This window comes from Mesoplodon bidens (assembly GCF_964165515.1).
Source record: "Mesoplodon bidens genome assembly, chromosome: 2".
In the NCBI taxonomy this organism is placed as follows: Eukaryota; Metazoa; Chordata; class Mammalia; order Artiodactyla; family Ziphiidae; genus Mesoplodon; species Mesoplodon bidens.
In genome coordinates, this window is record NC_138177.1 from 112,397,208 (window position 1) to 112,408,233 (window position 11,026).

Genomic DNA, 11,026 nt, shown 5'->3' on the forward strand with positions numbered 1-11,026 from the left:
TTCTCGCTCATTGCAATCCAGCCACACTGGCTTCCTTGCTAGTCTTCGAACATAAAAACATACCATGCACCCTCCTGCCTCAGGGCCTTTGTACTTGCTGTTTTTACTCCTAGAAAGCTTTCCCTCCAATTATTTGGATGATTTGTTCTTTAACTTTCTCTGGACTTTATTCAAACTTCACCTTTCCAATGAAGCTTTCTCTGACCACCCTGCTGAAATTAAATTCCTCATCCACCTCCACTCCTGTATTCACTGAGCCCCTTCACTAATTTATTTTCTTCTGTAGAATCCATGAGGGCAGGGAATCTTGTTTAAAGCTGTGCTCCTAGCATCGAGAACTATGCTTGGAACATAGTAGGTGCTCAACAAATATTTGTTAAATGAAATACTGAATGAGTTTTAATCAACCACTTAATTATACAGGTGAAGAAACTGAGAATAAGTGGCTTTTTCAGGGTCTCACGGAGAGTTAAGGGCAGAGTAGAGGCACTCTCTGTATATCAAATGCTAATGATCAGAAATGCAGATGCCACCACCCAGATCTCAGCCCTTTACTTACGTTTGTGTTACTCCATTGGACTCTGCCCACAATTTCATGCCTATTTTAGGACTTACACTTAAGAAGAAAAGTATCTACTCCAGAAATATATTCTATCTCAGTCATTACACCTAGGAGATGACCTCTGACATTCTTTTGCTCCAAGGATAAGAGATTTTTGAGATTTTTTTCCAGACAGGAATTGTATTTCTATCTGGATCTATGAAAACCAGTGGCATTTTACCAGGAAAAAAAAATTGCTTGAAGGAAGTCAATACCTTTGATTATATAGTTGGTCCTCTGTATCTGCAGATGAGGAACCTGTGGATACAGAGGGCAACTATACCACACCATTTTATATAAGGGACTTGAGCATCTCAGGATTTTGGTATCTGTAAGGGTCCTGCAACCAATCCCCCACAGATACTGAGGGGTGACTGTATGGTGAAATATTCAAGTTGTAACCTGAAGAGTTTAGACTAGTTCATTTATTTGACTAACCAACACATATTTATTAATATGTGCCAGGCATTATTTTAGGTCCTGGGGACAGATAAATGTGACAGGATCTTTAAGGAGTTAACAGTCTACTGTGTATGGGGCAGGGGGACGGAGGGCAGGATAAATAAAGAAATACAGGATGTGTTAGTTTTCTATAGCTGCTGTAACAAATGACCACAAATTTAGTGGCTTAACATAATACACATTTGTTCTCTTACTCTTCTGGAGATCAGAAATCCAAAATGGATCTTATTTGGCTAAACTCAGGTGCCAGGAGGCCACATCCTTCTGGAAGCTCTAGAGAAGTATCTGTCTTCTTGCCTTTTTAACGTTTTAGTGGCTGCCTGTCTTCCTGGCTTGTGGCCCCTTCTGCCATCTTCAAAGCACATCAGTGTCTGCTTCCATGGTCACATCACCTTTTCCCCTCACTCTAACCCCTCTTGGGTCCCTCTTATATGGGTCTCTATGATGATATCCAGGTAACCCAGGAAATCCAGATAATCCAGGAAAACTCCCCATCTCAAGATCCTAACTTAATCACATGTGCAAAGTCCCTCTTGCCATATAAGGTAACATTTATAGGTGCTGGGGATTAGGACATTGACATCATGGGGGGACCATTATTCAGTCCACCACAGAGGACAATGTGACAAGGGTCACAGTGGAGTTAAGTACCAGATGCTGTGTAAACACAAATGACAGTGCAGACAGTGTGTGGAGGAGGAGTGGGACAGCTTTATAGAGTGAGTGACTTTTTAGCTGAGGCTTGCATGGTGGCAATGGATGGATGGTATATATCATGTATAAAGGAATATAGAAGAGAAAGGAGGTTTAAATGAAGATGATTTTTGTATTATCTATTGCTGAAAAACAGATTACTCTGAAACTTAGTAGCTTACAGTAGTAGGTATCTGAGATCTCACATAGTTTCTGAGGGTCATGAATCTGGGAGAGTCTTAACTGGATGGTCCTGCCTTACAGTGTGTCATGAGGTTGCTCTCAAGTGTTGGCTGGGACTGTGGTCATCTGAAGGGGTTGGAGAAGCAGTCTCCAAGCTCACTCATGTGACTGTCAGCAGGAGGTTTCAGTTCCTCACCATGGCCTCTCTGTAGCATAACTCACATGACATGGCAGCTGGCTTTCCATAGGGCAAGTAATCCAAGAGAAAGACAGTCCAAGATAGAAGCCTTTGTCATTATAACCTAAGCTCAGGAGTGATTATGTTATTATCATTCTGCCATTCTGTTGGTCACCCAGACCAACTCTGGTACAAAGTGGGAGAATACTACACAAGGCTGTGAACACCAGGAGGTGGGGATCATTAGGGACCATCTTGGAGTCTGGATCCTACAATATTCTCGAGATTATAAGAGTTTCTCATTGTTGGAATGTTCGACAATCATGAAAGATTGGCAGGGATGAGGTTGGCGTGGGAAGGGAGGGTTAGAACATGGAGGACCTGTACACTTGGCCAGGAGTTTGGAGATAATCCTTTTATTGGTAGGGAGTTATTAGTCAGAGAAGTGACACCGATCAAATTGCTTTTTAGAATGATCACGTGTGTGGTAAGGATGTATGGAGGGTGGAGCAGAGAGCAAAGAGATTAGAGGGTAGGAGCGGCTAAGAGGTTATTGCAGTCGTGCAGGAGAGAGGGGATGAGGCTTCGAATAAGGCAGTGATGATATGGAAGGTCTGAGAATGATGGACTCAGGGCATATTCAGGAGGTGGAAGATTAGGGAGGCAGAGGTTTGGGGAAGGTCTCAGAGTGACTCTCAGGCTGCTGCTTTGCAGGATGCATAGGTAACATTAAAATACTACAGAAAGAAGGGCATGGTTGACATGAGAGTCCAAAAGAGTTAAGATGCCTAAATTTAAATACATTGAATCTGAGCTGCCTGTGGGGCATACAGGTGTAAAGACAACTGATGGGTAGTTAGAGCGGAATAAACTTAGTTTAGACTAACTACAGCAAGGCCTTTTAGGCATTTTTCAAGAGAATCTGCATTCTGGCCAGAGGAGAGCTCTTCTCACTCCGTGTTGGTATGTCCTAACCTAAACTGCAGGTCATTTTCTCAATGCCATCCTCTTATTGTCATCATCATTGTAACTACCATTTTTTGAACGCCTGCTATATACCACACTCCGTGCCATGCACCTTGTGTTCTTTATTTCACCTTCACACTAACCCAGGAAGATACGTAATGTTATTATTTCCTTTTAATAGATGAGGAAACTGAAGTAAGTACTACTATTATCCCCTTTTTCAGATGAGGAATCAGTCTTCTCTAGTGTAAATAACATCACTCGAAGTTATATAGTGAGTACGTGATGGACACAGGTCCCAAATGGAGATCTTTTGACTGCAGACCCTGTGCCTTTAGTTGAACAGTCACCTACAGTGTGCTTTCTAGAGTCAGAGACACTTTCCAGCAGGGCTGGGATTCGGCGGAGTGATGATTTACCACCTGTCGTACAAGAGACAGCAAGTAAGAAATGCAGGGGCAAGGTCAGAAATTCACATACGCAGTGGTGTGGAGAAAAGGTCAAACACCCTCTTCCCTGTTAAATATGAAGAGACTTTGGCCTATTGGCAATGTTTGCTAACTCTTTCCTAGGATTCTCTTCCAGTTTTTTGCTATATCTGAAAAAATGTGAGGAATTACTTTCATTCAGTTAAAAAAAAATGTTCATTTTCTTGTCACAGGAAAGTACAGTGTCCTGCGTTAGCCAGATGACCTTTGGAGCCTAAGATTGATGCAGAGGGAGTTTCACCACAGCACATTTTTCATTAGAAAAGAGAAAGGGGAGTGGGTGTATGAAGGATGTCAGACAGATTATGTCTTTTCCTTAAAGAGGGTTCCCATAACAGCAGATAAATTGGTCTGGAAATAGCTTCCAAGCTATTTCTTTATGTAAAACTCAAATTAAAAAAAAAAAAGGTTTCATATCTAAGGTTGTACTGTGGAATTTAGGAGGAGATAAAGGGACTGGCGGTCATGCCCCGCTTCGTAAATGGCTCCTAGACTAATCCCTGTCGTAGAGAAGAGCCGACCTCTGGACCTGCTTCCTGCAGATCAGAGTGTGAGAGCACAAGGTCCCACCGACTGGCACGAGAAGCTTCATAGCTTCTCTGCAGCCGTCTGGAATTTCTCCGAGAAAGCAAAAGACAAGGCTGAATATAGGCTTTCACCTTGATATACCATAAAGGTAATAAAACAGGGTATGGTGGGTTATGACAGGTTACTTTGCAATGCTCCCACTTTTATGTGAGTTTCCAAGCAACAAGCTTATTGAAACTAGGGAAGTGGGGAAGTGAGCGATGAGTTCAGAGAACTCAGCCATGGAAGTGTCCAGACAACTTTGGACATAAGAGACCTGCTTTTCCCGTCTCCCTAACCTGACCCCTTCCTCACCCCAGTACCCCCAGAACCTGGTGAAATCCTTGCACACAATAGCTATTCAATTAGGACTCATGCCCTTGCCTTTATTGATACCTGACCATATGTCAGACCTTTCTGTATTTATCTAGCAATCATCAATGTTAGCAGGAAAACAGGTTCCATCCTATTTTCTTTTGATATTTGTTAGTTAGGTAAATAAAGCAGCTCAGTATTTGGGGGAGCCCTAAGTCATTATTCAACTTCTGGGACACAACTCTCCTCGTTGTGTATAGCCATACGCCTTAACAGAATTTATGGTTCTAGTTTTGGCTTTCAAAATATTAGCACTTAAGTAAAATTAATTTAATTAAAACTTAAAACTTAACTGAGTTTTCTTTCTAACTAACTTAACACATAATGCTTTTTCCTTCTAACTTTTATTTTTCTATACAATGAAATGTATATTAAATAAAATAAATAAAATTATGGAACTTCTCTGGTCTGGGTTAACAATTAATATGACGCTTAGGTGCCTATCCATATACTTCTTTGTATGAACATAGTAAAAAGGCACAGCTTCACACAAATGGGCTAAGGAAAGCAAAAACTATGTAAAGGCTGCCTAACAGGAAATGAATCCACACCCCAGGAGGCCCACAATAATAAAGTCAAGGCTGAATATATGAAGATTTATATGACATGTTAACACATTATTACCGCAAATTATATTACTAAGTCAGTCATGGGAAATCAGTTCAGGGCCAGGAGGAAGTCAGTCCATGGACAAATTCAGCCTTTAGTTTGAAACTCTTCCATCTGCCATGATCACAGAAACCTGACCATCCAGTGCCTACTGGACATAAGATCAAGACATTAGCAAATGCTGACTGTGTAAGCCCTTAGAAACAATTTTCTGTTTGCACAACTGTCAGAGTTTTCTATAATTGTCTTTCTAATTCTACTCTTATAAACTGTGCCTGTTAAAGAAGTCATTTTATGATATTACTGTAATGGACATTGTCTGAGAGACTTCCAGAGAACTGAAATTCCATAAATGTATTTCTGGTGGCATCCGATGTGTTTGGTATTCTCCCCCTTCTCAGGGACACATGTAGCTGTCTCTAGGGAGAGGAAATACCCCATAGCCATATGTGACAGGAGTACTCAGGCTGGGGCTCTGTGCTTCTGAGGTGCAAATGGAACCAGCCATAGAAGCCCTGGCACCTCACTCTGACTCTAATTTAACTCTTATCTTTTCCCCCCAATTTGTCATCTTGTTAGTTCTTCCAACTTAGTGATTCTATTCCAACTGATGGGCTTCCTTCTTCTTCCTTCTTCCATACCCTCTGTCTGTTTTCTCGGATCTATTCTTTGATCTGGTGCTTGTTTCAAACACCATCTTGGTACCTCTCCTACTCAGTCCAGGGTCACTCCCACAATATGGCCCCGGGGGGCGCTGCTGCAGTGAACTGCTGGCCCCGCCCCTGTGAGGTTCACCTCAGTGTATCAGGGAGACCTCAGCCAGCTCCTGGGTTTCTTTAAAGACTTTATTTTTTTAGAGTAGTTTTGGGTTCATAGCAAAATTGAGAGGGAGGTAAAGAGATTTTCCATATACCTTCCTTCCCCCACACATGCATAGCCTCCCTGCATCATCAACAACTCCCACCAGAGGGCTACATTTGTTGAAATTGGTAAATCTGCACTGACACATCATAATCACTCAAAGTCCATAGTTTCCATTAGGGTTCCCTCTTGGTGTTGTATGGTCTACAGGTTCAGACAAATGTATAATGGCATGTATCATGCAGTGTTTTCACTGCCCTAAAGATCGTCTGTGATCCACCTATTAATCCCTCTCTTTTCATTAACCCCTGGCAAGTACCATATCCATAGTTTTTCTATTCCAGAAGGTCATATAGTTGGAATCATATAGTATATATCCTTCTCAGATTGGCGTCTTTTACTTAGTGATATGCGTTTAAGTTTCCTCTGTGTCTTTTCATGGCTTGATAGCTCATTTCTTTTCAGTGTTGAATAATATTCCATTGTCTGGATGTACTTCAGTTTATTTATCCATTCACCTACTGAAACAACATCTTGGTTGTTTCCAAGTTTGGATAATTATGAGAAAAGCTGCCATAAACATCCATATGCAGGTTTTTGTGTGGACATAAGTTTTCAGTTTCTTTGGGTAAATACCAAGGAGCACAACTCCTGGGTCATGTGGTAAGAGCGTGTTTAGTTTTGTAAGAAACTGCCAAAGTGTGTTCCAAAGTGGCTGTACATTTTACATTCCCACCAACAATGTATGAGAGTTCCTGTTGCTCAACATCCTCCCAGCATTTGCCAGTGTTGTGGATTTTGGCTATTTTACTGGGTGTGTAGTGGAATCTCACTGTGGTTTTAATTTGCATTTCCCTGATGACATGTGATGTGGAATATCTTTTCTTTTCAATACAGGGTTTTTACTGTATCTTTAAAGTATCACAAATATGTCTTGGGAGTCATTCAGCATCTTGTTTCAGTAGCTGGACATCTTAAAACTTATTCAGCAGCCTGCTGAACTGTTCCTTTTTCAGAGACATAGATACTACCCAGAAATTTTATGATATCCTTGTTTTTAACTGCTGTGGCTTGCTGAAAAAAAGCAGCTAAATTTGATTTAAGTCCACTGCTGTTTCCTTCAAGAATTAACTCATCTTTCTGGGCTTGAGATATGGAGCAAGCAACTCCTGGCCTCATCCAAACTTTGTGGATCTATTTTTCGCCCAAGAAATTTTGGATTTCAACAAGAGACACATTCTTCTGAATAACAGCATTGATGGGAAAGTAAGCATACACAGCCTCATCTTGTGATGGAAGCCCAGGGTGACACTCTTGGTCATGCACTGTACGTGACTACAGATAGTGCTAGAGGTACCAGTCCCTTTCTATTTCCCCAACATTTGTCAGCCTGGAGCCTCTTCTTTTCTTTCCAAGGAAACTGAGTTCTACTTTGATGTGACTGAAATCCTTCTTCAGGATTCCTCTGGGGCCCTTCATAATAACTGTATATTCTTTCAGAGTAATGTCAATATTTTCTAGAATGTGGACAGCCTGATTGCTGAGAATGGTCTTCATTCTTGCAGTAGATGTGACAAAGACTTCATATGTTTATTTGCCACCTGTATATCTTTTTTTTTTTTTTTTTTTGTGGTACGCGGGCCTCTCACTGCTGTGGCCTCTCCCGTTGCGGAGCACAGGCTCCGGACGCGCAGGCTCAGCGACCATGGCTCACGGGCCCAGCCGCTCCGCGGCATGTGGGATCTTCCCGGACCGGGGCACGAACCTGGGTCCCCTGCATTGGCAGGCGGACTCTCAACCACTGCGCCACCAGGGAAGCCCTGTATATCTTATTTGGTGAGTCTCGTTAGGTCTTTGGCCCACTTTTTATTGGTTTGTTCATTTCCTTATTGTTGGGTTTTAAGAGTTCTTTGTATATTTTGGATAACATCCTTTATCAGATGTGTCTTTTGCAAGACATGCTCTCAGTCTCTGGGTTGTCTTCTCGTTCTCTTGACATTGTCTTTTTTTTTTTTTTTTAAACATCTTTATTGGAGTATAATTGCTTTACAGTGTGGAGTTATTTTCTGCTGTATAACAAAGTGAATCAGCTATAAGCATACGTATATCCCCATATCCTCTCTCTCTTGCGTCTCCCTCCCACCCTCTTTTTTTTTTTTTTTTTGCCAAAGGAAAGTATTTATTATAAGATCTACTCAGTACTTAATAGTATGAATACATGCAAATACAAACTTCATTTAAAAAATCTATATTAAATGAGCTGAACATCTATGTTAATATTAGTGGCACTCATAATCTTTGTACTATTTTAACAAAAACTATGTGTTAATAGTATACAGAGGGAGAATAAAAGTATCACTATCTACTCAAGTAAAATAATATCCTTTATTTTTAAAAACAGTTCAATACTCAACATTGTTATTATTCTAACTGTGAACAAAGACAGTATGTATAATTGGAATGATTATCTGTGCAAAGTTCTCACATTATCACATTATAAGGCAAGCACCAAACCAAAAATGATATTCTTTTACCCAAGCATGAGCATAATCAAATTACATTTTCAGATACATTTAAAGTAGCCCTGTAAATAAACCAGGCACTCTCTTTTGTTTTGTTGTTACCTTATAGAAAAAAAAAAACCTTCATATCACAATTAATGCTTAGAAATATAGACTTTTTTTTTTTTTTTTTTTGCAGTACGCTGGCCTCTCACCGTTGTGGCCTCTCCCATTGCGGAGCACAGGCTCCAGACACGCAGGCTCAGTGGCCATGGCTCACGGGCCCAGCCGCTCCGCAGCATGTGGGATCCTCCCGGACCTGGGCATGAACCCGTGTCCATTGCATCGGCAGGCGGACTCTCAACCACTGCGCCACCAGGGACGCCCAGAAATATAGACTTTGGAGCCAGATAAAACCTTAGTTCAAATTCCAGCTCTACTACCTATTACCTGGGCAAGTTTCTTTGCTACTTAGCCATAAAGTGAACATTATAAGGCCTGAATTTATGTGTGTAGTTTTTGGAAATGAATATTAAAAGAGCTCTGAGAAAATAATAGTATTAATTAAGTTACTGATTACCTATCATGTTCCAGGCACCATTCTAAATTCTTTATGTATTGCATTACTTTGCTAGGGTCGCCTCAACAAAGTACCACATACTATGTGGCTTAAACAACAGAAATTTATTTTTTCACAATTCTGGAGGCTAGAAGTCTGAGATCAAGGTGTGGGCAGGGCTGGTTTCTTCTGTGGCCTCTCTCCTCGACTTGATGATGGCTGTCTTTTCCCTGTGTCTTCATAACATCTTCCCTCTGTACCTATCTTTGTCCAAATTTCCTCTTCTTGTAAGGACACTAGTCATATTGGATTCAGGCCCACCCTAGTGACTACATTTTAACTTAATTACCTCTTTCAGGGCCCTATCTCCAAATACAGTCACATTTTGAGGTACTGGGGTTTAGGACCTCAGGGTATGAATTGGCAGAGGGACACAATTCAGCCCATAACTCATATGTAGTCTCAATCTTTGCAACATCTATTTTCTCCATTTTATGGTTGAGGAAATTAGCTTACTGGGGTTAAGAAACTTGCCTCCGACCCTCTTTATCTCACCCCTCTAGGTGGTCACAAAGCACCGAGTTAATCTCCCTCTGCTATATAGCTGCTTCCCACTAGCTATCTATTTTACATTTGATAGTGTATATGTGTCAATGCTACTCTTTCACCTCGTCCCAGCTTACCATTCCCCCTCCCCATGTCCTCAGGTCCATTCTCTTGGTCTATGTCTTTATTTCCTGTCCTGCCCCTAGGCTCATTAGAACTATTTTTTTTTTTAGATTCCATATATATGTGTTCGCATAGAGTATTTGTTTTTCTCTTTGTGACTTACTTCACTCTGTATGACAGACTCTAAGTCCATCTACCTCACTACAAATAACTCAGTTTTGTTTCTTTTTATGGCTGCATAATATTCTATTGTATATATGTTCAACATCTTTATCCATGCAACTGTTGATGGACATTTAGGTTGCTTCCATGTACTGGCTATTGTAAATAGAGCTGCAATGAACATTGTGGTGCATGAATCTTTCTGAATTATGGTTTTCTCAAAGTATATCCCTGGTAGTGAGAGTGCTGGGCCTTATGGTAGTTCTATTTTTAATTTTTCAAGTAACCTCCATACTGTTCTCCATAGTGGCTATACTAATTTACATTCCCACCAACAGTGCAAGAGGGTTCCTTTTTCTCCACACCCTCTCCAGCATTTATTCTTTGTAGATATTTTGATAATGGCCATTCTGACTGGTGTGAGGTGATACCTCACTGTAGTTTTGATTTGCATTTCTCTAATGATTAGTGATGTTGAGCATCCTTTCATGTGTTTGTTGGTAATATGTATATATTCTTTGGAGAAATGTCTATTTAGGTCTCCTGCCCATTTTTGGATTGGGTTTTTTGTTTTTTTGATATTGAGCTGCATGAGCTGCTTTTATATTTTGGAGATTAATCCTTTGTCAGTTGCTTCATTTGCAAATATTTTCTCCCATTCTGAGGGTTGTCTTTTTGTCTTTTTTATGGTTTCCTTTGCTGTGCAAAAGCTTTGAAGTTTCATTAGGTCCCATTTGTTTATTTTTGTTTTTATTTCCATTCCTGTAGGAGGTGGGTCAAAAAGGATCTTACTGTGATTTATGTCATAGAGTGTTCTGCCTATGTTTTCCTCTAAGAGTTTGATAGTGTCTGGCCTTATTAGGTCTTTAATCCATTTTGAGTTTATTTTTGTGTATGGTGTTAGGGAGTGTTCTATTTCATTCTTTTACATGTAGCTGTCCAGTTTTCCTAGTACCACTTATTGATGAGGCTGTCTTTTCTCCATTATATACTCTTGCCTCCCTTATCAAAGATAAGGTGACCATAGGTGCATGGGTTTATGTCTGAGCTTTCCATAATGATCCCTTGATCTATATTTCTGTTTTTGTTCCAGTACCATACTGTCTTGATTACTGTTGCTTTGTAGTATAGTCTGAAGTCAGGGAGCCTGAT

General features: G+C 40.6%; 1 pseudogene across 1 annotated transcript; it reads right to left on the bottom strand.

Annotated features, from left to right (window-relative positions):
- Positions 1 to 6,964: 6,964 nt before the first annotated feature.
- On the bottom strand, positions 6,965 to 7,546 carry LOC308612552 (large ribosomal subunit protein uL6-like; annotated as a pseudogene). The gene has a single exon. The product of its transcript is annotated as a large ribosomal subunit protein uL6-like (transcript).
- Between the last annotated feature and the right edge of the window lie 3,480 nt (positions 7,547 to 11,026).